Below are 23,579 nucleotides of genomic sequence, written 5' to 3' on the forward strand. Positions count from 1 at the left end.
TAAATATAAAATAATGTTGAGGCCACAGAAGATACTGTCAGAGTACCCACCCTACACCGCTATGTAGATGAACCGAACAGCATGCAGGCAGAACTTCTCTATGCAGATAGAAGAGGTGCTGGTTTTGGCCTTTCAATTATGCACACCTCTTTTGTGAGGGTTCTGGCTAAATGAAGGGGCTGCAGTAAGAATACACATGAATTCTACATAAGTGCAAGCGAAGGAATGCCTCTAGTCTTCACTCCGCGATGCCTCCTAGATGCATTCTTCACCATTCCTCTTGTATGCATGCTCTAAAACTCTGCTGGGAGGAGTGCTGTAATTGGAGTATATTCATCACTGACAATGCTTCTTGCTGGCGGAGAAGTAGGAGCTACCTCATGCATGGAGACTAGGTAGAAACTAATGTGGGCTTTAGTTTCTCTAGAGGAAAAAACCCTCCGGAAGTAGGAGACATAGGTGCCAATTTGCCCCCAGACTAGGAAAGAAGAAATAGTTCTAGCAAGGATATTTAGCTTTCACAAAATGTAACCTGGACTAGTGTGCACACGCACACTAGAGCTACGAAATGCATCCCAGGTGACTCTCTCACAAGAACCTGTTGATGTTGCTAATAATGTATCTGAGACAGAAAAGACATATTAGATTAAACTTTGACCAGGCAAGGACATGGTTTTAGGAGAAGCTTGCCAAATTTAAGTTCTGGAAGATGTTAATATAAAATAATATTTTTATTGGACTCAATTATAGTAACCTCTGATTCAATAAATTACTTATTTTAGCCAATATTCATGGAAAACAAGAACTTCTAACTTTATAATTCCCTTGATGCTAGAACAGCTTATATAACCCAGTTAGGGAGAAACATACAGCCAACATCAGACACTTCTGGAGAAGTCGTCCTTCTCCATTAATAAATTCTTCACCTGCATTTTAAGAGCTCCCATTTCCTAGTGCTTATTAACATGCTTCCTGACTTGCATGCTGAGGGCTGGGAGTCTGGAGTCCTGAGACACTTCTGGACTCATGTGTGATCATCTTTTGATTAACTTAATCTATATGCTTTCCATAATATTGAGCATTGGTTAAAGACAAAGACTCCAAAAAGAGCCACCTCACTTTCCAGAGACTAATTAGGATACACACACACACACACACACACACACTCACTCACTTACTCACTCACTCACTCACAGAGTTCTAACAACTAGCTCACTCCATTCTGTGAGGAAATGATGAAGGAGAAGGTTTGTAGGGTCGAAAGATTTGCGAAGAGGGGCGGTGGTGTCATCCAACCAATTTATTTTCTTTTTTAAGTATCCACTCTAAAGTCTACCTTTGCCCTGATCTATGTCCCAGCTAGTCAGATGTCCCCTTTGCTTCACAGAGAACTTCTTCTCTCTTCTTCCTGCCCATATGCTCCTCCCCTCCACCTCTTCTCAAGTTTTCTTTCTACACTTCCTTTGCCTGAGAAAGTAATATCATCTGTCTTCAAGCAGGAACTCAGGGTTATTATGTCCAAGAAACTTACCCTACTTTCCTCATGCTTAACTGGGTGCATTCCCCTGGTATTTCTACATATCCTGAACTTCTTTCCATTGCAGCACTTACCACTTACCACATTTTATTGTAATCATCAACTTACTGATCTCTCTTCTCAAATCAACTGTGAACATTTGGAAATCAGAGTTCATGTCTCATTTGTTCTTGTACAATGCGTGCCTAACATAGTACTTGGTATATGATTAGTATATAATAAATGCTGAATAAATGAATGAATTATATTTTTCCTTGATCCCTATCTTTCCATAAGAAATTGTTCATAGAATTTTGACCCAATAGAGAAGTTCTGAGGGGTGTGTGTGTGTGTGTGTGTGTGTGTGTGTGTGTGTGTTACTGTTGCTGTGAGGGGATGAGAGAAAAAAAAGTTGTTCTCTTTGACAGTGACTGCAGCATCACAGGAAATAAGTTTTCCAAATGAAACCCAGAGATATGTTGACCAAACATTCTGGTTTCCCTGGGCCTGAGTGGTTTCCTGGGATGTAAGAATTTCACTGAAAAAAATCAAAGAAATCCTGGCCAAATTTGGGATAATAGTCCTACCTGGAGATTACCTGATCCTCCAACTATAAGTCTTCTATGAATATAACCCTCCTCGGCCTTTGACTCAAAGACCCCGTATCTCAGCTATATGGACCAGGTCACATCTGATTCAGCTTCAGCAGATGAACGGCTAACCTCTCGTTTGCAAAGAATTTCCTAAATCATCATGATGCCTAAAATGGAGGTGCCTTTGACATTTTTCCCACTCAAGTTCCCTTGCCCAGGGTCACTCTGCTCTTTCTTTTCTAGCTCATTGTCCATTCTCCTCTTTAGCAATATAAATCTCATGAAGTTTAGAGATAAGAAAAATAGAGCAGCTGCCTTGGACTCAGAGCCAGAGCCACATGTTGGGGATGGCAGAGCTGCCACTTACCTCTTAACCATTAGGTGAGGGAGGAATAAACCTCTTTTGCTTAAAGCATTGCAATCTGGAGTCACTTTATTACAAAGATACCAAATACCCTAAATATTATATTAGCCAAACACTATTTTCTGTCTACAGAGCTCATAATCATCTGCCTACCTATACAACTCAGAGATTTCCCCACCCCAGGGATGCATGGAAATGAATAACAACAAAATCAACAACAACCACTGCTGCCATTTAGTGAGCACTTACTTAGTGCCAGATTGGACCTCCGCGAGAGGCCCTTAGGACACATGAGCTCATTTTATCCTCACAATAGCTCTTTGTAGTGAGTTCCTTTTTTTCTATTTTGCATATGAGAAAAATAAAGCTGAAGAATGAAGTAATTAGTCTAGTTCATACACCCAATAATGGAAGAGTCATTATTCAAATCTTGATTGGTCTTTCAAATATAAACTATAAAGAATCCAAGTCATTTTTCCTATTATCTAAGTTCTTAGACACATTAAAATAAATCAAAGATCAAATGAACCTCTCTCTTCTGCCAATCCCCCATCAAGACAAGATTCTCAACCTCCACATTACCCACTCTGTCTGCAATGCCCTTTCAGGCTCTGTCTATGAGTTTTCTACATTGCACCAGAGCAACAAGTGCAAATTATGACCTATTATTCATCTACATAAAAACTTTTAAAGTCACCTAAACACCTTCTATAGCTATTCTTAGCAGGGTGAGAATCATGTTGAAGGGAATATTGAAATAATATCTGTATTTAAAGATTCCCAAATGACTATCTCCTATTTCTCCTGTACCCTGCCCACACCTACATTCTAGATATAAAACCTAGAGTTAAAAAAAATGAGCAAACAAAGAGCAAAATAAAACATGAATATTTGTTGAACACTTTTTCTACACAGGCACTATGTAGTATCATATGTCATCTGATTTATTCTCTTAAATATAGTAGTTTCATTTGCATATCTTATCTCATTCAATCCTCATAAATGTTCCATGAGAAAGATGTTATTATTATCTCTAGTTGAAAAATTATAAAACAGACACCTAGAGAAAATAATTCATGAAAGGTACTAGTAAATTTCAGAGTCCAAATTCAACATGGTCTTGATTCCAAATCCAGAGCACTTTCCATAACAACAGTCTCTAAATATGTTATGTAAGACCCTTCCCCATCTGTTTTTAACCACATCTTTTGTCTGATCATCTCACTTAGCTCCTTCTCACATAAGTCAAGTATTGCATGACTATTTATTAGAATGTGCTGGGAATTCACAATTTCATTATCATAAGGGCTGTTTCTTCCTCCTTTCTAATCCATCGGTTCTCTCTTGTCTTCATCCCTTTCTCTATCTGGGCAAGACCCCATGGCCTAACACTTAAACCATATTCCTGTCAAGTTCCCCATTGTCCTTGCTTCCCTTTTTCTATTATATTGACCTATCAATACTTTATCAATCCAAGTATTCTTCTCCCTCCCTGCATAAATGCTACTAAGAAACATTGGAGGAAATCACAATTCACAAATTATTTCATGGTCTCCTACTTTCACTGGGCCCTCAACATTGCATGGTGATACTTCTATTCTTCCTGAGACAACTCTTCCCCATTGTCATGTTTGGTAGATGGCCTTGCTTTTTATTTCACTGGGGGAAAAAAGGAAGAAATCATCATTCATGCATTTATTCAATAGGTATTTATTGAGCTCTTCTATGAACCAGGGATATTTCTGAGTTCTAATGATATAGTAGTAAACACAACAGACAAAAACCCCTGACCTTGTGGAGATTACATTCTAGTGAGAAGTGAATGTGAACAAATGAACAAGTTCACTACTATAGAGTATGTCTGTTAGTGAAGGTATCATGGAGAAAAATAAAGAAATAAGCCTTTTAACTACCTCCTTCATTTCAAGTTTTTTCTCTATTCAGCCAAACCTCTAAATGCAAAGGGCAAATTGATATTTTAAATAGCTGGTAAAGACAGGCTTCACGGATCAGGTGATATCTGAGTAGAGTCTCCAAAGCACATCAACCTGAAAATTGCACTAACTCTTCTCCTTTGCCTACAAAACATTCTTGTATCCACAATTACCTATGTTTCCACAACAGAAGCCATGGTCTCCCTCTGCTGCCATTCCTCAATGATCTGGATTACACTGTTTCCTCTTTCTTCCTCAAAGGCTTTCTTCCATAAATTGTTATCTCCTTTCTACTTCATTTTCAACTTCTCCTTCTTTTGCCAGGCCTTTCTTACTGCTGTTTAAATGTGCCATAATGTCATGTTAAAAAAAGTTACAAAACAAAATTTCATCCTCATCCTTTATATTATTAGTTTTCTAGGACTGCCTAACAAAGTACCATAGATTGGGTGCCCTAAACAACAGAAATTTATTGATTTACAATCTGAAGACCAAAATGCCAAAATCAAGGTGTCCATAGGGCCATGCTCTCTCTAAAGGCACTAGATAATGATCTGTTCCAGTCTTCTTTCCTGGCTTCTGGTAGTTCTTTGGCTTGTGGTAGCATAACCCCTACCTTCACATGGCATTCTGGGTGCATGTCTTGGTGTCCAAATTTCCCTTTTTATAAGGATGTCATTCATATTGGATTAGGGTCCTTCTTATTCAGGAGAACCTCATCTGGGCTAATTACATCTGCAAAGACTCTGTTTCCAAATAAGGACACATTTGGAGGTGCCGAGAGTTAGAACTTCAACATGAATTTTAGAGGACATAGTTCAATCTGTAGCACCATTATATCCTTCCTGGGCCACACCTCTGTTTTACATCCTGCTTCACAGCCACAGTGCCCGAAAAAAATATTTCCCGCACTATTTATTTCTACTTCATCTTTAACACTGTTTTCTTCTCATTTTGTATACATTCACTCTGATCCCAAAGCTTCAAGTACCATCTCCATCTTAATGACTTATAAATCTTTTTCTCTAGCCAGATCTCCCTTCTGAGCTTAAATATCTTTATTTAGATACCTCAGACACATATAATATTCTTTATGTCCCTAATCTTCTCCTCATCACCCACTCCTAAGCCTAATTCTTGTACTATTTACCTTGTTGAGAAAATGACACCATCATTCATTCATTGCCCCCTCCAGAAACCCAAAAGTCCTCTGGCTTTCCTATCTCTACTTTGCTCCTTATCAAATGCCAATTCTTCTGACTCTAGCCCTTGAGTATTTCCAGATTGCATCCTTTTCTCTCTATTTACCCTCTCTTCAACATCTGTACAGCAGAATCCTCTTAACTGCCTCCTTTGTTTCAAATTTTTTCTCTCTATTCAGTTAGTTCTCTAAATGCAAACAGACTACTTTCTAAATGCCAAACTACTTTCCCCACTCATCCTCTAATCCCTTGATGACCAAATCCAAAAAATGAAGTCCACAACGCTGACATAGCACAGAAGTCCTTCATGAGATGGTTTTTCTTACCTTTCCAGTCTTATCTTCCACTAATCGGTTTCCCAATATGCCCTCCACACTCTCCTTTAAATATACATAAGCTCATAATTAAGCTTTAACTATACTAAATTATTGTCAGAGCCTCTTGAATATATCACACTAGCTCTTATATATTTGGAAGGTTCCCACTTCCTGGATTATTCTTTTCCTTCTAACTTTTCTCTACTCAGGATTTGACTTAGGTACACCTTTTCTTCCAGGCAGTCTTTGCTGACCATTGCTAAAGGCTGGCTTTTCAAAAGTTTTCTCACTGTAATCTCTGCTTACCTTTATTACACCACTGTATTAGACCACACTAGGCTACACTGAATAACAAACAACCTCGAAGTCTCAGTAACTTAGACCAAAACTGAAAAGAGATCTTCGTTGCTGCTATTGGATGTTTGTAGATGAGTCACTACTTTAGGTTTTGGGCAGGTTCAAGTTTTCTCCAGGTAGCCTCTCTTCTAGGATCCCCTTAAGGAGTAGCACCCTTCTAAGATATGCAGTTCTCATGGCAGATGGCACAGGAACACAAAAGATGGAATGGAACAATCCAGTAGAATGTAAAGTTCCTGATAGGAGAGGGTGTAAGTCGTATACACTCACATTCAACTGGCCAGAGCACATTACGTGGCCAAGCCCAATATCGATGAAGCAGGAAAGTACACTCTTCTTTTGAGGAGGCATGGCAGGATCCGGCACATGTATTACTCCTACAGAAGAAGAAACTCATTATTGTAAACAGTATTACGATCTAACACAAGCTCTTAGACTCAAATGTATTTTCATTTGTCTGTTTCTCCCAGTAAAATGTAAGCTCTTTTACGATCAAACTGATTTTGCATTTTTTTATTCCTAATGCTTTATGCAACACCTGGTGTATCATAAGTGCTCAATAGATGTGGATTAAGTAAATACAGATTTGTATATCACTTCTTATGTGTTATCCTGATGTCATAGCCTGACAGTCTTCCTTCCTTGTACTTTTTTAGAATGATAACATGTTTATCCTAGCTCTTTTGACATGCTTTTTAAATTATCTTATGTGTGAATTCCCCCTTTTGGACTAAAACTTACAACAGCAGGGACATCAACTCATCTCTGGCATCTAGCACAATACCTGAAAGAGAGGCATTTAATGAGTGTTTGAGTAATTGAATCAAATCATCTCTCAGTTGAAATCAGCATGTGCTTATTGATTACCTATAAGATGCCAGATATTTTTGCTCTAACAGTTGAGGTTAGAAGCTAGGAGATCTCAAAGGTCAATGAGGTTAAGAGAGAGGGAGATGCAAGGGGTGAGAGCATTCTCATGGTCCTATCTGCAGGAGTTACACTTGCTCCCCAATAAGCAGACTCAGTGCCACTCCACTAGATCATGCTCATTCACACCCAGCCCCCACCTGTGCTTCTCATCCTAATAGCATGGCTGCGATCTAATCTTCCCATCCAGTTTATTGCTTTGCACTGTGCAGCTCACCAAGCACATTTGTGTTTATTGTGCGATTAGTGCTGAGTACACTGAACAAGGTAATGACATGCAGCAAAGGCCAAGAAACAGTGCCCTGGCCCTGTGCATTGCTTAATACCTCGGCAGAAGGAGGCATTCTGCTCCCTCTAAAGCCCCACTGCATTAAATATACTAACATGAACCAAAGGCTCCCAAGAAGGAGCCCAGTGGAATGCAGCCTAAGGAGCACTTCAGAGGCAAACCTGGTAACTGGTAGCACCAATGATTTGGAGCCAAGAGCATTGTTTTTCATGGAAATGCAGCCAATAGAAATTTATTGCTTATGGACAATCTGATATAATCTTCTCGATACTGAATAGCTGGGAGACAGAGGCTAGATCCTGAGCATGCTAGTCTTGAATTTAGGGATAAGTGGAAATTTGTAACAATATAAGAGGGCCTGGAAAAATTATGAACTTCTCACTGGGGAACTGGAGTCTTGGGCATGGACAGCTCTATCACTTTTGGCCATAGCTTGTGCCATGTGTGGTTTCCAAGTCACCTAGAAGGAGCTCATGCAGGAGCAAGATAGAAGTATTTTAAAAAAACTTTTCCTAGATCATGAGTCATGATTGCTAATTTAGAGTCAAAGAATTTAGAGTCAAATAATAAAAGTTCAAGTTCAAGCTCTTCAAATATCTAAATATCTGATCTTAGTTAAGACATTTTTCTGATCTATGCCTCAACTTACCTACAAAAAGAGAAAGTCACATTATCCTGTCCATCTCATAGTGTAATTATGAGGCATTAATATGCTAATGAAAACCAACCTCATAAGGATTAGAACTCGTAAAAAACTAATCTCGTAAAGATTAGAGACGACAGGATACATGTAATCATGTATCAACCAGAGACATAATTTTGCATCTACTATCACAATGTCTGAGAATAAAGTGCATTCCTGAGATACATAATCTTCATAGATATAAATACCAATATAGATATGGGTATCATTTCAGAGATAGCTCTTATACACTGTTCTTTAATAAACCAGGAAATGCTGGGGAAGAAAATATCATAATATTCTCTCAAGGAGCTGTGTTTTTCAATAGTATAAGTACAACCCCTAGCTCCAGCCCATCCATCTTAGCTGGAGACATTTATCCCCAGAAAACATCCACCTGTCACATCCTATTGCACAGAATAAGAGAAAATGATAAAGAACTTATGAGCCTGTGGTAGGTCACTCATGGTGCAGGGGGCTTTCAGGGCAGGAAGAGGTCTAGGGAATGGTAGATCATTTGTCTTTAACTTTTGGTTTGTGAGCTCTCCCACAAAGTAGAGCCAAGGGGTGATTATTGATGTTATTTATAGAGCAATTTCCCCCTTCATTTAGACATACAGTCTAGTAAGACATCTAAGTACAGATAAATAATATCTAACAGTTCTGCCTAGACATTGTTCTCAAAGTTCATTTATTTATTTATTTACTTACACCCTGAACTGAAGTAGAAGGAGGAGCTCAAAGGTAAAGTAAGATGATTCCTATTCACAAAAACAAGATGAGTGAAAGATAATGGACTATGAAACCCCAAGTTCAGAGCCAGGGTGTGAAGGGTGAGTCTGACAATATCAGTAAATGGGGAGAGACCATTTTTATTTTTTTCATGTTTGATAATTTTTTTATTATTATTTAGTGAATGCAAAATGAAGAATCTATCTCTGGATTTTATAAGCCAGGGTCCAATCTCACCCTGCCTGTATGTCACAATGGGTTGAGTGTTCAACCTCTGGTCTATGGTTTAGTCTTCAAGTAAGTGTGAGATTTAAATCGAAGTAGCATTTTCCAAGTTGTGTTCAACAGAACATTAGTTCTACAAAATGTTAATAAGCATTAATATTAATGTAAGGTTTAAAAAACAGAGTTCTGTGGTCAATTAAATTTGGGGAAAGCTAATTTAAACAAAGTTGAACAGGTTTTTTTTATGGTAAGGATTCTCAGAGATTTTAATATGCTAATATAAAGTCTGAATCTTCATAAACTGACCATAAATAGAAGAAACTTCTTCCCAAAACTTATTTGATCATAAAATTTTGGAAAATTTATTTTGGTTTTGTTTTATTTTGTTTTGTTATATTTTGGTTAGCATCAACAAAGATCTGGAGATATTTTGGGATAGACTAGGTAACTTTTAACACAAAATTATGGGATTTTGCAAATAACCATTAGTGGCTAATGTGCTATTTTATGCTTGGGGGTAGATAAGAGTAACCTGTCTCATAATGACAACTATGAGTGTAATACCATGTACATGTTTTCTCGTGTAATCTTTATAATAACACAGCAAGGTGAATACCATCATTTTAATCTCCCAAAGAAATATATTGAAACTTTGAGAAATTAAGAAAATTACTTAGGATAATATAGCTAGAAAACTATAAATCCTCTAGTCAAACATGGGGTGTGTGAATGCAATTCCAAGTAAGATGACATTTGAGCAAAAACTTGAAGGAGGTGAAATAAAAATGAAGGTGGTAGATATGCATGTATCTGGGGAAGAGTATTCTAGGGAGAGGGTATAGCAAGTGTAAAATCCCAAAGATGGGAGTGCATCTGGCTTGTTTGAGGAACAGGAAGGAGGCCACCAGCACTGCAATAGGGTGAGCAAAGGGATGGGAGGTAGTACACATGGGACCAGAGAGGTAATGGGCATCAGATCATGTAGCACCTTGTAGTAATCATAGAACCTCTGGGTTTGACTCAGGAGAAAATGGAAAGCATAAGAGTTACACTATCTTGCTTATGTTTTTAAAAGCTCATTTGCTCTATTCGGTCGAGAATAGATCCAGGGAGTGGGAAGGAGGTAGTCATTAGTGTTGTCCATAGATTATTTCTGATTCTCCAGAAACATAGTTGAATTGCACTCTCATGCCCCCTTGAAGTTAAGCATGGCTTGACTGGCTTGGCCAATGAGATATGACCAGAAATTATGTTTCACTTGCAGGTGAAAGCTTTGAAAGCCTATAGGGAATTTTGGCTCCTCAATGTGACTACCAATGGTGGCTGCTTTGTCAGTATAGGTTTAGCAGAGACTATGATTAAGAGAGTCCCTCTACTAATTAACCTATGTCGAATGTGAGAGTTAGTGAGAAGTAACTATGTTGGTTAAGTTACTGAAAGATTGATAATATTTATTTCTGTACCATAATATAGCCTATTTTTACTGATGTAGGGGGCAAGGGTGGAAGCAGGAGAACTACTAGTAGGCCACTGCAATAATCCAGGTGAGAGATGATGTTGGCTGAGAGAGAGTATTGGCAATGGAGGTGGTAAAGCACTTTGATGGTGTATATATTTTGAAGGTACAGCTAAGAGTATTCTTGACGGATTTGGTGTAGGTGTGAGAGAGAAGGGAGTCAGCACTGATTCCGGGATTTTTCGGCCTGAGCAATTAGAAAGATAGAATTCCCATGAATTGAGATAAGAAAAACTGGGTAAAAGTCTTGGGGAGAAAAACAGTTTATTGTGATTTTTTATGTTTCAATTTCTATTTTATTCCTTTGAATTTTTTTATAGTTTCTCTTTATCTGCTGAAATGTTCGAGTTTGGCTTTTATCTTTTAGAATACCATAGGATAAGTCATAAAGGGTTCTAAGCAGGAGAGTGAAAGGATATAATTTATGAATCCTTCACAAAACTCAATGCAAGATGATAGTGTTTTGTTTTGTTTTCCTCTGCTTTTGGGGGAAGTGAGCAACCAAAAGTGCCTGAGGAAGATATTAGCAGCACTTTATGTGACTCCCTTTTGGAGCCAGGGTTCAAAAGAAACCATTTGGAATTCATTGATTTTAGTTTTCTCTTTATTGTTTTCCACCTTGATTGAGTCTTTTGACTGTAAAGAGCAGATCGACTCAGAAGCTTCTAATTTTCTGCCTGCTTGATGATTCTTACCTATCATATCTGCCTTCTGTCTTCAGACAAAAATCATTAGTCTCCTTCCGGATCCTGCTAACTTGCACCAACTAGGGGAGGATGCCTCTGCCCTCAGGATTCCAAATTCCCCTGCCCTTAAGTGTTTTGCTTTTTGAGGTTCTTCAGTTCCAACAACAAATCCAGTATCCCTGAAGGCCTTTACAAGACAGAGGTTGCAAAGTAGAAGCTTCGAGGTCAAATCCCTCTCCCAGATTCCTGGTATTTTGTTGGAATCATACAATGTTTTGCTTTGTTTTTTATTTTGGCCAACATTTTAAAATCAAAATGTTTTTTTAAAAATCAGAAATGTTGGCAATACTGGGCACCTACTTTTTGAATCTCTAGTACCAACAGTTTGTTAGAACTGAGTAGCTAGTGCTTTTTTAAAGGGGCAAGTACTCCCCTGTATTCCCTTGTCTTCACCTGGATAGCTAAATTTAATCGTTATCTGCCTGGCTTCTCTAAGCATTTGTACTTCTGCTTTCTACTTTCAAGATTACAGAAGTCTTCTATATACATTTTCATATTTAATCTTCATAACCTTATAAGGTCAGTATTTTGTAGATCTAAATATTGCCGTCTCAGATCTGTATTAATTATACTTTTATTTGAGCGCATTTAATGGTACTTAAGTGTTTCTACTTAGAGTCTCAGAAGGCCTGGATTAAATATTCTGCTTACTCTCTTTAAATAGAAAACAACCTAGATTCTGCTTCAGAACAGCCATCCAAGGAGGTGTTTGATGAGCGTTCTAGATGCCAAGTTGTGATGAGGAGTGTGGACTCTGGGCTCACATTGCCTCATGTGTTCATCATGTCTCCTTGAGCATGTTATTTAGTCATGCCATGACTTGGTTGTCTTATCTGAAAAACAAACATAGACAAATAACATTTATTATTTGTTTAGTGTTTTTTTTTTCCTGTGAAATATGAACTAGAAGATGGCAAGTGACAAGGAATGAGATTGAAGAAAGGGGCTAAGGCCAGGTATTGGAGAGCTTTCACTTCATGGCCAGATCTTTTTATTCTATATGTAGTGGCTTTCAAACTGTATACCTTCGAGCCCTAAGGATCTGACTTAGCCATCTTCCAGGACCTGTCAGGGGGCAAGGGAGTAGGTGATCTGACCCCAAACTCCCAACTATACTTATGTCGAAGGGTATGAGGAGCCACTGAAGGGTTTTAACTAGAAATTGAGATGGCTAGATTCTGAATTTACAGAGATTGCTCTGAACAGAAAATGAATTTGAGGGGACAAACCTAATGACAGACAGGAATGCGAGTAGGAAATGAAGTATTCAGGAAGACAGAGAAAAAAGGAAAGTTTATGCAATACTTAGTAGGTTAAAATGACAACTAATGGGTTGGGTGACCACAGCATCAAGAAGAGAGAAGAATCCATGTTTTTGGCTTCATTGAAAATTACGGGGGTTTGAGAAGAGGGTATTTAAGGAAAATAAATATCTTTACAAAAGCGATAATGAACATGAGAATTCTGATATACATGTGAAATATCTAGATTGAGGTGTTGATCAAGAAAGTGAAAAAGTTATTAGGTAGTCAAAACAAAAAGTTTCCCATAGTTAGCTACTTAAAAGCTTGGATGTGCTTGGGAACTAAAATTCCATCTCTGAGCCCATTTCCTCATCCACTAAATGAACATATGAAGGTACTAGCAGGATCAACAGATTAATAGACATGCAAAGATTTTGAATGCCATTAATTTATATGCAAATGTCAAGTTTTACTTACCAATTCCCTCAGTCAGCAAAAATGATAGAGAAAAGATTATGGCATTTTAAAGTTATAAATTCCCCAAAGGGGGGAGCTAATCTAACTTGGACCACTAGCAAGACCCACCCTAAAGTCTTCAGGAAAGTCTCTTCACAGTTTCTCTGCACACCTTGCAGAGAAAAAGTGGTCCTGCTATCTAATTTTACTTCCCAATGGGAAAATTTCTAGAGGATCCTTGCCCTAAGGACTATTGGTTGTAATGAAGCCCAACAGTTGACTCCTGGGCCTCTCTCCAGGTGGGATTTACCTATTTTTCGAAGTCATCCTTTATCAGTTGATTTTTCTTTGGCCAGCTTTCTATTTTATCAAGTAAATATTATTTTGTTAATTCGTGCCTAATTGAGATTTTCTTTTAGGCATTCTCAAAAAGATTAAATGAGAGTTAGAATATGGAACATGAGAATGGGGACTTTACAATTACATTAAACAATAGTTTATATTTTTTGTAACTTCTCTTCCTATTTCTTATTTATTTGTTTGTTTGTTTTATGGTGACATTGGTTAACAAAATCCAATAAGTTTTATCTGTATACTTTAACAGTAAGATATATATATATATATATATATATATATATATATATATATTTACACTATGTGTTCACCTCCCATAGTTAGATTTCTTTCTGTCACCACATATTTGAATTCATTTACCCCATCTACCTCCCCCCTCCCCCTATTCCCTACCCTCTGGTAAACACTAGTCTATAGTCCATGTCCACACTCTTCCCATTTCTTGATCTCTGCCACATAGCTAGAGATTAGGCAGTGTGATTACAGAAATGTTATGTTTTATTTCTTGTTTTTGTCATATGCAAGAGATTACATAAGGAAGTGCTCCCAGGGGGCCCCATCAGGAGTGGAGGAGCAAGAAGAAGAATGGAGAAAGTTAAACAAGAAGGTAATCTGTGGCCAATCCCACAGAGTTCAACTTTATCCTGGTCCCACCCAAATCACTCCTCAGAGCTCCACCAACAGGGAGCTGGTTTCCATGTCTTTGTACCATCAGTCATGGCCATGTAGGTGAACGCACTTGAGAAGACATCACAAAAATGGCAAGCTCTCTAGGTAATGCTTGCTATAAGTACTGTGTTTTTTTTTGTGAAGACCAGTTGACTCATGTGTAATAAATATACTCAAAATAGAATAGAAACCCAACTCCAGTGGGTAAGTATAAGTGCTATTGTCATATATGTCATTTTGTTACTAGAAAATCTACTATTCCTGAGGTTGATGCCACAGGAAGTTCAAATAAAGAAGCTAGACTATGAATAAGGCTCTCTTGATTCTGCTGTTCCTAGAATGTGATACATGTGTGACCACAAATAGAAGCTTAGCTCCCTCTTTGGCTGTGGTGTGGTCATAAGAGAAGACAGCTCATGGGATGGGAAAGGAATATGGTATTGCCCTTCTCTTCAGTGGGACATCAGAACATCTGTCAGTATTGTCTAAGTCGAGCAGTAACTGTGGATGGTCACAGTAAGTCTGGATCCTTCTTCGTCATTCCAAACAATAGCGATAGGAATTTGGCACAGTTTTTTTGAGAAGGTCAATTTGCAAACTGCCGAGAGAGGTGACACAATTTCTCTCAGCTGCTTTTCTCAGCTAACTCTGCTCCCTGTATCTGCCTTCTTTTCATTGGCCACCCAGCCTCCCTCTGGCTGGCGGAAAGTACCAGATTGTCTGGGATATTCACTCTTAAACCTGCCAGGAAGACCAGAAAAACTCTAATGCAGCCAGAAAGAGACCCAGAAGTATAAGGTGTGGGTTTGGGATGGGATTTCTTTCTTTTCTTCTTTCGTTGTTTCTGTTTGCACAAGACATGTTTCCTCCCTCAACCTCATGCAGCTGTACTCCCAGAAAATTTAAGAAAGGAGGGATAAAGCTATTTAAATTTATACTATTGAATTTCAGTAGGATGCCGAAATATTTTTGAAGTTAATGGGGAGCTCTGAATAGTCTGTTTCAAATAATTACAGGAAAAAAAATACATTGAAATAATTAGTAGTTGCTACTAGAACATTCAGCAAAATGAAATGACATCTTTGCATGCCTATTAAACACACTTTATTTTCAGTTTAGGGTGTTTTGGATGAAATTAGATGGCAAACATACTGCATCATTGAGTGATTAGAAGAACTAGTAACATTTAGAGTTAGACTAGTACCATCATCAGCTTTTTTCTCCTTCCTCTTTAAAAAAAAATACTGTGTGCTCCTGTTAGGGAGATTTTAATAGAAATGGGACCAACTGCAGCCCCTGAGACTTCAGTTTAAGTGGCTTAGGTGCAATCCCTCTTGATGCAAGGAAAAGCATTAAACAGACTCTGATTATTCCACATTCTCTAATTCTGGGATTCCCTTTCTACTTTGCTTAGAAAATATATAAAACCTCCCACTCCACCATCCTCTTTACTCTCAAAGCAGATTCTGATTTGCCAAAAAAATAAAATGGTCTTAATCTAATGAGTAAAATCAAATTTGTCTTTACTGTCATCCCTACCACCTTCACAATATTCCTCTTCTCTATTTAAAAGGGAAAAAAAAATCACGAATTAAAAAATTATGACAAGGAGTCTGATTTTCAACATTTTAATTTACTAAAGGTGTTTCTAGAATCCTGACCACAGACTGCCACCCTTTCCATCTCTTCTCTCCTCCCTTTCTCCTTTCTTATTTCTTCTTCTTCTTCCTCCTTTACCCCCATCATTATTTCTCTACTTCTCTTTACCCCTTCTTCTAGCTGCTTTCCCTTCTCTTCTTCCTTTTCTGTGCCAATATGAGAAGAAGAAATAGAAAAGAGAAAGAGAGAAATGAGGAATACTTGTGACACCCAGTGCCACAAATACTTAGGTGTCAATTGCAAAATAAAATAAGTATTTATTTTGCAGTTTTACAATACACGACTTTGGAGAAATATTTTTTAGTCAAAAGAAAATCTGTATGGGCTGTTGGTTGTACTTTTCTTCAATATTTCATTATTGTAGTCTAAGAAACTTACCAGAATAACTAATTGCTTTCTCATTGGAAAAAAAGATTGTTTCAGAGTTCTGAGGTTCCACCCTGAACATAAAAGACAAAAGAAATGGGAGGAAAAAAATGGCTTACAAGAAAGGCAGTTTCCTGATACATGATCAGACACAGCATAAGAATGAGAGAATGAAAAGAATGGAGATGTCTCTGACCCACAGCTTGACTTAGGGCCACAATGTTTCTTTTCTGGGGCCCAACAGTATTTTCTTGTATTACTGGGCCTCTCTGCCAGCTCATGCTTACACTTCCTTCACCAAGCATATCCACATGCTCTTCCTAGGCTTCGTTTATTCAAGAGTTCCCACTTTGATGCCCTTCAGCACCCCCCTCCACCCGGCCCCATCTCTAGGTTGTACCTACTTTTCCCTGGCAAAGGGGACATTATGTACTCCTTCTGCCCTGGGAGCTGCAAGTATCCTCCAATGAAGCAGTTAAGCAAGGTTCTGATGTACTCATACAACAACTAGACTTGCCAGCTTTCTTTCACAATATCTGCTCTCCAAGTAGCTCCCTTCCAGAGACTAATTTGCCATTTACTTCACAAGAGTGGCACCAAATTTAAATATTTTGAGTAAAAAATAATGGGAAAAAAGAAGGCGGCTATGGGGCTTATGTAAGTGTAGAAAGTGTTTTCTTGTGACCCCTGAAGATGGTAACACCATCTACATCTCCCTTGCTCAGGGATGCCCTTGTTGGCAAGCTGTTGCCTTGCTCCTGGCACATGGAGGCAGCAATGAAAAGAGCTAAAGTTGTTACCTGGGCCAGACTCAGGCCTCCCAATCCTAAGGACAGCCTTCTTCACAATGACACTCATCTCCATTAGCTCAGTGAAGCCACTTCCCCCTTCCTCTCTCGCTGGATCTTCCCTTTTCTCCTTGGTTATCCCTTTTTATCCTTGTCTATCTGTCTCTCTGTCCCTCACCCCTACACCTGCTAGTTGGGTTGGGTATGTCCTCTTCTCTTTCTTTCTATTAATAAAGCTTCATCAAGTTACATGTTTTCTCTTCCTTTCAGTGCTACATTAATGGATTCTCTCCTTTTATATCTCCCTCTCCCTGGTCCTACCTGTGGTGACTTTTCCAATCACTTCCATTTAAACATCTTCTCTCCCATTGAGTGTGGTATAGGCACAGTGCAGTGCTTCTTTGGCAGCCTTGCCCCATGCTAGAGGCTCTCTGGAAGCTTATTTGCCAATATCTTCCTGGGACAAACTCCGGACCCTGTGACTACAGATCCAGGCCTCTTTCCTCAACTGCAGCATTGTCCCTTGACAGTCATGATCTTCCTCTGCTGGAGCAAGAGGGAATTTCAGGCCATGAACCAAAAAGAACCCAAAACTTCCCCCCTGCTATTTGGGGATATCCCTAGAGGAGTTGTTACCACTGGATACTGTGATCGCCCAGCTCACTTGATGGCTGTCTCCCACCTCTGTCTTTAGTTCTGAAACTTATTCTTGATTCTAAGATCTGAACATGGTGTCAACATTTGTTCCTGCCTTTTCCCACTCTCCCCTCCATGGCTGTGCTGAGCTGCCTCACACCTTGTCAGCCTTTGCTCTGAGAGAAGTCAGTGAGACTGCAATCACTCTAGAAAGGATGAGAAAGAAATTTGGTTTTATAGGGCAGCAAATATACTGAAAGCCCTCAGGGAAAAGCCACAAATTCAGGTCTCAAACCAGGTCGGTTCAGAAACTTTATGCTCTGGATTTAGTGTCTGTACTGAGCTAATTTAAACAATTTCAATCAACAGACCCCACATGATAAATTGCATGTAATGCATTATTGTAAAAGAGAGAATAGGTGTGGATTGAATTTGCACTCTGGTGGGGGTGGTGATCCAAGGAGTCTCAAGTTTTCCCTCATGGTCATTAAAGCTAACAACTCAGCAAGAAGAGCTCAGCCTGTAAGCAAAAGATAACACTTGCAAGTTGGAAATATGACCAAGGCAAATCAGCAGCTCTACAATGGATGCCTTACAGTGGTTGTCAGTGTGGTTCTCTGGATGGTGCACCTTGCAAGCAGACTGGCTTTAGGAGAGTTAAGTAACTTCACCGAGCTTAATCAGAATAATATCTACCTCACTATGTGGTTTGTGTATTAAAGGAGATAAAATAAAATGATAGCTAATGTTTTTATACACTTAATATGTGCCAAGTACTAATCTATGCACTTTTACATACATTAGCCCACTCAATGAAAGCTGAACAGACAGTATGGTTCCCAGTACATAGTACATGCTTAATAATTGTTGGGTGTCATTGTTAATAACAACAGTCATAATAGATACTTTTAAAGCACACATCAGGTGTCAAGATCTGTTTAAATATCTTACATATTAGCATACTTAGTATTCATAACGACTCCATGAGTAGGTACTATTATCATCATTTCTATTTTATAGATGAAGAGACCAAGGTATAGAGAGATTAAGTGAAAAATTGCCCAGGTCAAAAGCTGGTGAGTTGTTGAGTTCAAATTTGTGCCTTGGTCATTCCTGTCAAGGCCAGGTTCTTGACCACTACCTCTTCTCCAACAAATATTGACTGAGCTCCTTCTAATGACAGGTACTATTCCAGAACCATGGAATACATTAATGTCCCAAGCAAATAAAAATCTCTGTTCTCTACTTCCTTGAGAGGGACAGGATAATCAACAAGTTAAATCAGTAAAACATCTGCATCTTAGAAAGTGCTCAGTGCTGAGAAACACAAATGAAATGGTGAGTAGATAAGACATTCAGTGTCTGGGGAATGCTGAAAATGTGGATCAGGGAAAGCTTCACTGAGAAAGTGATGTTTGAATAAAGACCTAAAGGAATTGAGGAAGCTAGTCAAGAAGATATGGGGCAAGAGCATTCCAGGCAGAGGGAACACATGCAAAGGCCCTGAGGCCTGTAATTGTTAGTCATAATTATGCTAATTGGATCCATACTTCTTTACCACCAATTGCTAAGCTTAACAAACAACCCCATCATCAGGGACAAAGAAGCAAAGGTTTGAAAGTAGAATCTATTCCTACATTATTACAAATCCAACTGTTAAGCTGCACTTGAGTAGGTGAGACCATGACTGCCATGGACCATCTCATGCGAGTGTCTATATGACACATTTAAGATATGTCAGTCCCCTTCTGAAGAACTAGCTCACGTCTTTTGCTTGTGATTAGAGTGCAAGAGAGGGAGGGGATGAAGCTGAAGACAAATTTATTTAAAACCCTTTGATCCAAAGATTGTAACCATTTACTGTTTATTGACTTTTCTTTCCTATTTTCAGGAAGATGGGAGCATGTTAATTAAACATTTTTGAGTGAAACTGGCTTCCAGGGAGCATTGGCTTAAGAGTTTCTGAGAGCCAAATTCTTTGTTTACTTTCCAACAGAGGCTCCCAAGAAAGGAGGTAGAGGTAGGTATGTTAGTTTTCCATCTCCTAGTCAGTTAAACTCTAGAACCCAGCAGAGGACATCTGATTTCCATGCCTTGCCTTCTATCCTTGGCCTTCTATGTAGAGAGTCATTAAAGGATGGGTAAAGAATAGACATTTTTAACAAAGACTAAGAACAACCCGCTGAGTTTACCAGAACTTTATTAAAGGTGATATTGTTGGGACAAAGACTGTGCTGCAATCTCCGTTGACTCCATGCAACTCAAATGGCAGTACCAAGGATGGTCGAAGTTGGCCCCACCACTGTCTTCTAGAGAAAAGTGAAAGCTGACTGCAGGTTCCTTGCTCATTAGACCATCCAAAATGTCTTAACGGTCAAGGAAAAGAGGCCCTGGCTAAAGGATTTGCCAATAAACCAACTTACGCTTCTCTTTCAATATATTTCTTTCTTCTCCAATTTTATATTGGTCTTTTATTCAGTGTTAAGCATCTAATGTTACTTTATGATACCTTTAACAATAACAACTCATATCTAGCCCTGCATTATCCTACTGGTTCTAATTATTTTCAAAATTCTGAAAAACATATTGTCTCCATTTTCCCAATGAGACATTCTGTACTTGAGATCAAAAGTTAGTAAATGGCAGAGTGAGGGTTTGACTCAGATCTGAAGAACACGTGCTCTTAATCATTATATTATACAGCTTTTCTTACATCAACTACTCCTCTCTGAAAATATATACCTACTCACACACATGTATGCATATATATTACATGCATACATATTACTCTAACAATATCATATCTACTTAAACACATGCATTTGCACATACATACACATAGTACGTTTAGGTATGAGAATGACTGGACAGAATTAGAAAGAGGGTACTGTGCACTGTGCACTGTTGCATGGAACAAGGTGTAGAATGGGAAGATGAGACATAAAGTGCACTTACTGTGTGTAAGAAGCATTCATACTCAGGCTCGGAGACCCTAGAAAGAGGGGTAAGCTGTATATCCATGCTTCATGAGTTTTTCAGTGCATGCTGGCTAGAAATAAAGCTTTTTTCACAGTATAAACTCAAATATGAAAATGTAGAGCACTTGCAGATTGTATGTGTGTCTATGTAGGTGTTTGTATACAAGTAAGTACCAGGAGCCTAAGTAAAACCTAGAAGTTTGTCCTTGTAGTGAACAAAGGTCCCGGCAAGTCACGGGAAACAAGGACATTCTGTTCCTTGTTGCCTGTTGTGCAGTGGGCCTGGCTCTGAGGACAGTGTTTGAGCTGGACAGGACTGGACTGGACGTTTTTTTTTTTTTTTTTAATTCATGATGGGAACAGAGCACCAAAGAGTGAATGTTGGACAGAGCACCAAAGAGTGAATGTTTTGTTTTAAAAAGATAAATGAACAATTCACTACCCTTGCTCCTTTCTCCCTGGTTCTCAACATGCCATGCCTGGACAGTCTTCCCCATCAGTCTACATACTTTCTTTCTTCAGAATCTTGATTAAAACCCACTCATTCCCCTAGCATGAGTGCTGAAAATGGCTCAAAGTGGGGTGTTCTTGTTTCTCAGTTTCTCATTATTTTCAGTTAACTTTTTTTATAGGCATACTGTCCTCTGGAATTAACCATGAAAAGTCTGTGACTTAATTGTTCTTGACAGAACAATATCTGCATCACATTGTAGACCTCAGTGTCACCCTCCTGTTTCTCTCCTATCCTTCACTGTTGGTCACAGGACCCTCCACACAGACCCTTACACAGAAGCAACAGCTACTTCTCTTCTCCTTTCCCCTTCTTTTAATTCTCCATAGAATCAACTCATTGGTTTATTTATTTACTCAACAAAAAAGGTTCATTGAATATCCGCTATATGCTAAGTACTGTTCTAAGCACTAGGAATATAGCAGGGAACAAAACTGCCAGTGCTAGTGTAGAGACAGATAAGAAAGAAGAAAAATAAAATTGGCTAGATGTTAGATAGTGAAGAGGGCTAAAGAGAGCCATGAAGCAGGGAGGGAGAGAGGTGGTGTCAGGGAACATTGCAGTTTTGCATGTGGGATTCTGGAAAAACTTGCTGAGGTGACATTTAAATAAAGACTTACAGGAAATTAGTGAATACGCCATGTGTACATTAGAGGCAGAGTACCCCAGAACTCTGGGGAATGGCAAGTGTTGAAACCCTGGTGTTGGAACACACCTGGCAAAGAGGAGGAATGGGGATAGGCACATGTGACTAGGGTGGAGGAAATTATGGGAGAATAGTAGGAAAAAAGGTAGGAAAGGCAGGTAGGAGGTGTGCTGTCGGCCATGTAGGGTTTCTAGGACATTTTAAGGTGTTTGACTTTTACTGAGTGAGAGGACAAGCTATGAGGGATTTTGATCAGTCATGTTTAATAGGACTCCCTCTGCTGTCTAGATCAGGGGTTCCCAACCCCAAAGCTGCGGACCAGTTCTAGTCCGTAGCCTGATAGAAACCAGGCCACACAGCAGGTGAACAGCTGCAGTCCAGTGAAGCTTCATCTGTATTTGCAGCCGCTCCCCAGTGCTAGCATCACCACCTCAGCTCCACCTCAGATGATCAGATATTAGATTCTCACAGGAGCACTGGTCCCTGGTGCCAAAAAGGTTGGGGACCACTGGTATAGGGAATAAAATGAAGGAGGGCTAAAGTAGAAGCAGGAAGACCAGTTGGGAGGTTACGTCAATACTCCAGGTGAGAGGATCTGGTGGCTGGGTCTGCAGTCATAGCAGTGCAGGCAGGGAAACCTATAGGATATGCTGCAGAATTTGAGAGAAAGGGAGTCAGGGATGCCTCCAAGGCTCTTTGGACTGATCAAGTGGAAGAAAAGAGTTGATAATTACCAAGATGATCATGATTAAAAATTACTTACCAATCCATTCTATTTTTTTATCTTAGGGATTTCTATACTTCTTTTCTTTAAACTCTACTACTATTTCTCCAATTTATCCACCTATTTTTTCTTATCCAGATTAGTGAAATAGATCTCTCAATGATCTCCCATCTTGTAATTGTCCCTAAATCCAAACTTGGCTATGTAAAATAAATATCTGACATTACTCTCAGACTGAAATTACCAATCACTCCTATGCCCACTCTGCCTACAGCAAAAATTCGAAATCCTTCATTCAGTTTATAAAACCTTCATAATCTGGCCCTTCCTTATCTGTTTACTCTCATCTCCCAACACACTTCTTTGGAATTTATGCTTCGGGAACGCTGAATATCTTGAAGCCACCTTTAACTTACAGAATTAACTGCCCATGTCATATCTCATCTTGGGGCCTTGGCTGCCATGCTTTTAAGACCTGATCTTCACCTGGCTACTTCACCAGGCCCTAAAAGACAAATCTGAGGCATTGCTTTCTTCAAGAATTCTTCTTAATCACCCATTTACCCAGTGTGCTCTGTCGTTGTTCTGCGCTGTTGTAGTTCACTATACCATCTCATTGTTAGTTCACCTCATGCCTGGTGAGGTGCTGCTCCCACAATATCTGAGATCTTGATGGTGGGGTCATGTCTTAGCCATCTCTGTCTTCAGAACTCCCAGTTCAGTACTTGGTACAAATTCAGGAATCAACAAATTATTGAGAAGTGAATAAATAAAAAAAAAATTACTTGAACCGCCATTTTGAGAGGAAACTTACATATTTGATTCTGATAATTTTACAATAAAATTAATATATAATTCAAGCTGAGAAAATAAATATTTATAAAGTATATCTTTTAAGAATATTTTTTACTTACCTCCTCATCCAAGAAGTCTCAATGAATATCTCGGTATACTTAAAATGTATACACTCATTTGAATTCTATTTTTGTAACTGCTTACATGTGGGTTTCTAAGTGTTTCTAAATTGTATGAATGTGTATATGCATGTATAGGAACTTGGGTAAAAGAAAGAGAAAACAGAAGGGGAGAGGGGAGGGACAGAGAGAAAAGGAAGAAAGAAGGAGGAGAGAAGGAATAAGAAACAGAGA

The sequence above is a fragment of the Rousettus aegyptiacus genome, unplaced genomic scaffold (genome assembly GCF_014176215.1).
Source record: "Rousettus aegyptiacus isolate mRouAeg1 unplaced genomic scaffold, mRouAeg1.p scaffold_m13_p_5, whole genome shotgun sequence".
NCBI lineage: Eukaryota > Metazoa > Chordata > Mammalia > Chiroptera > Pteropodidae > Rousettus > Rousettus aegyptiacus.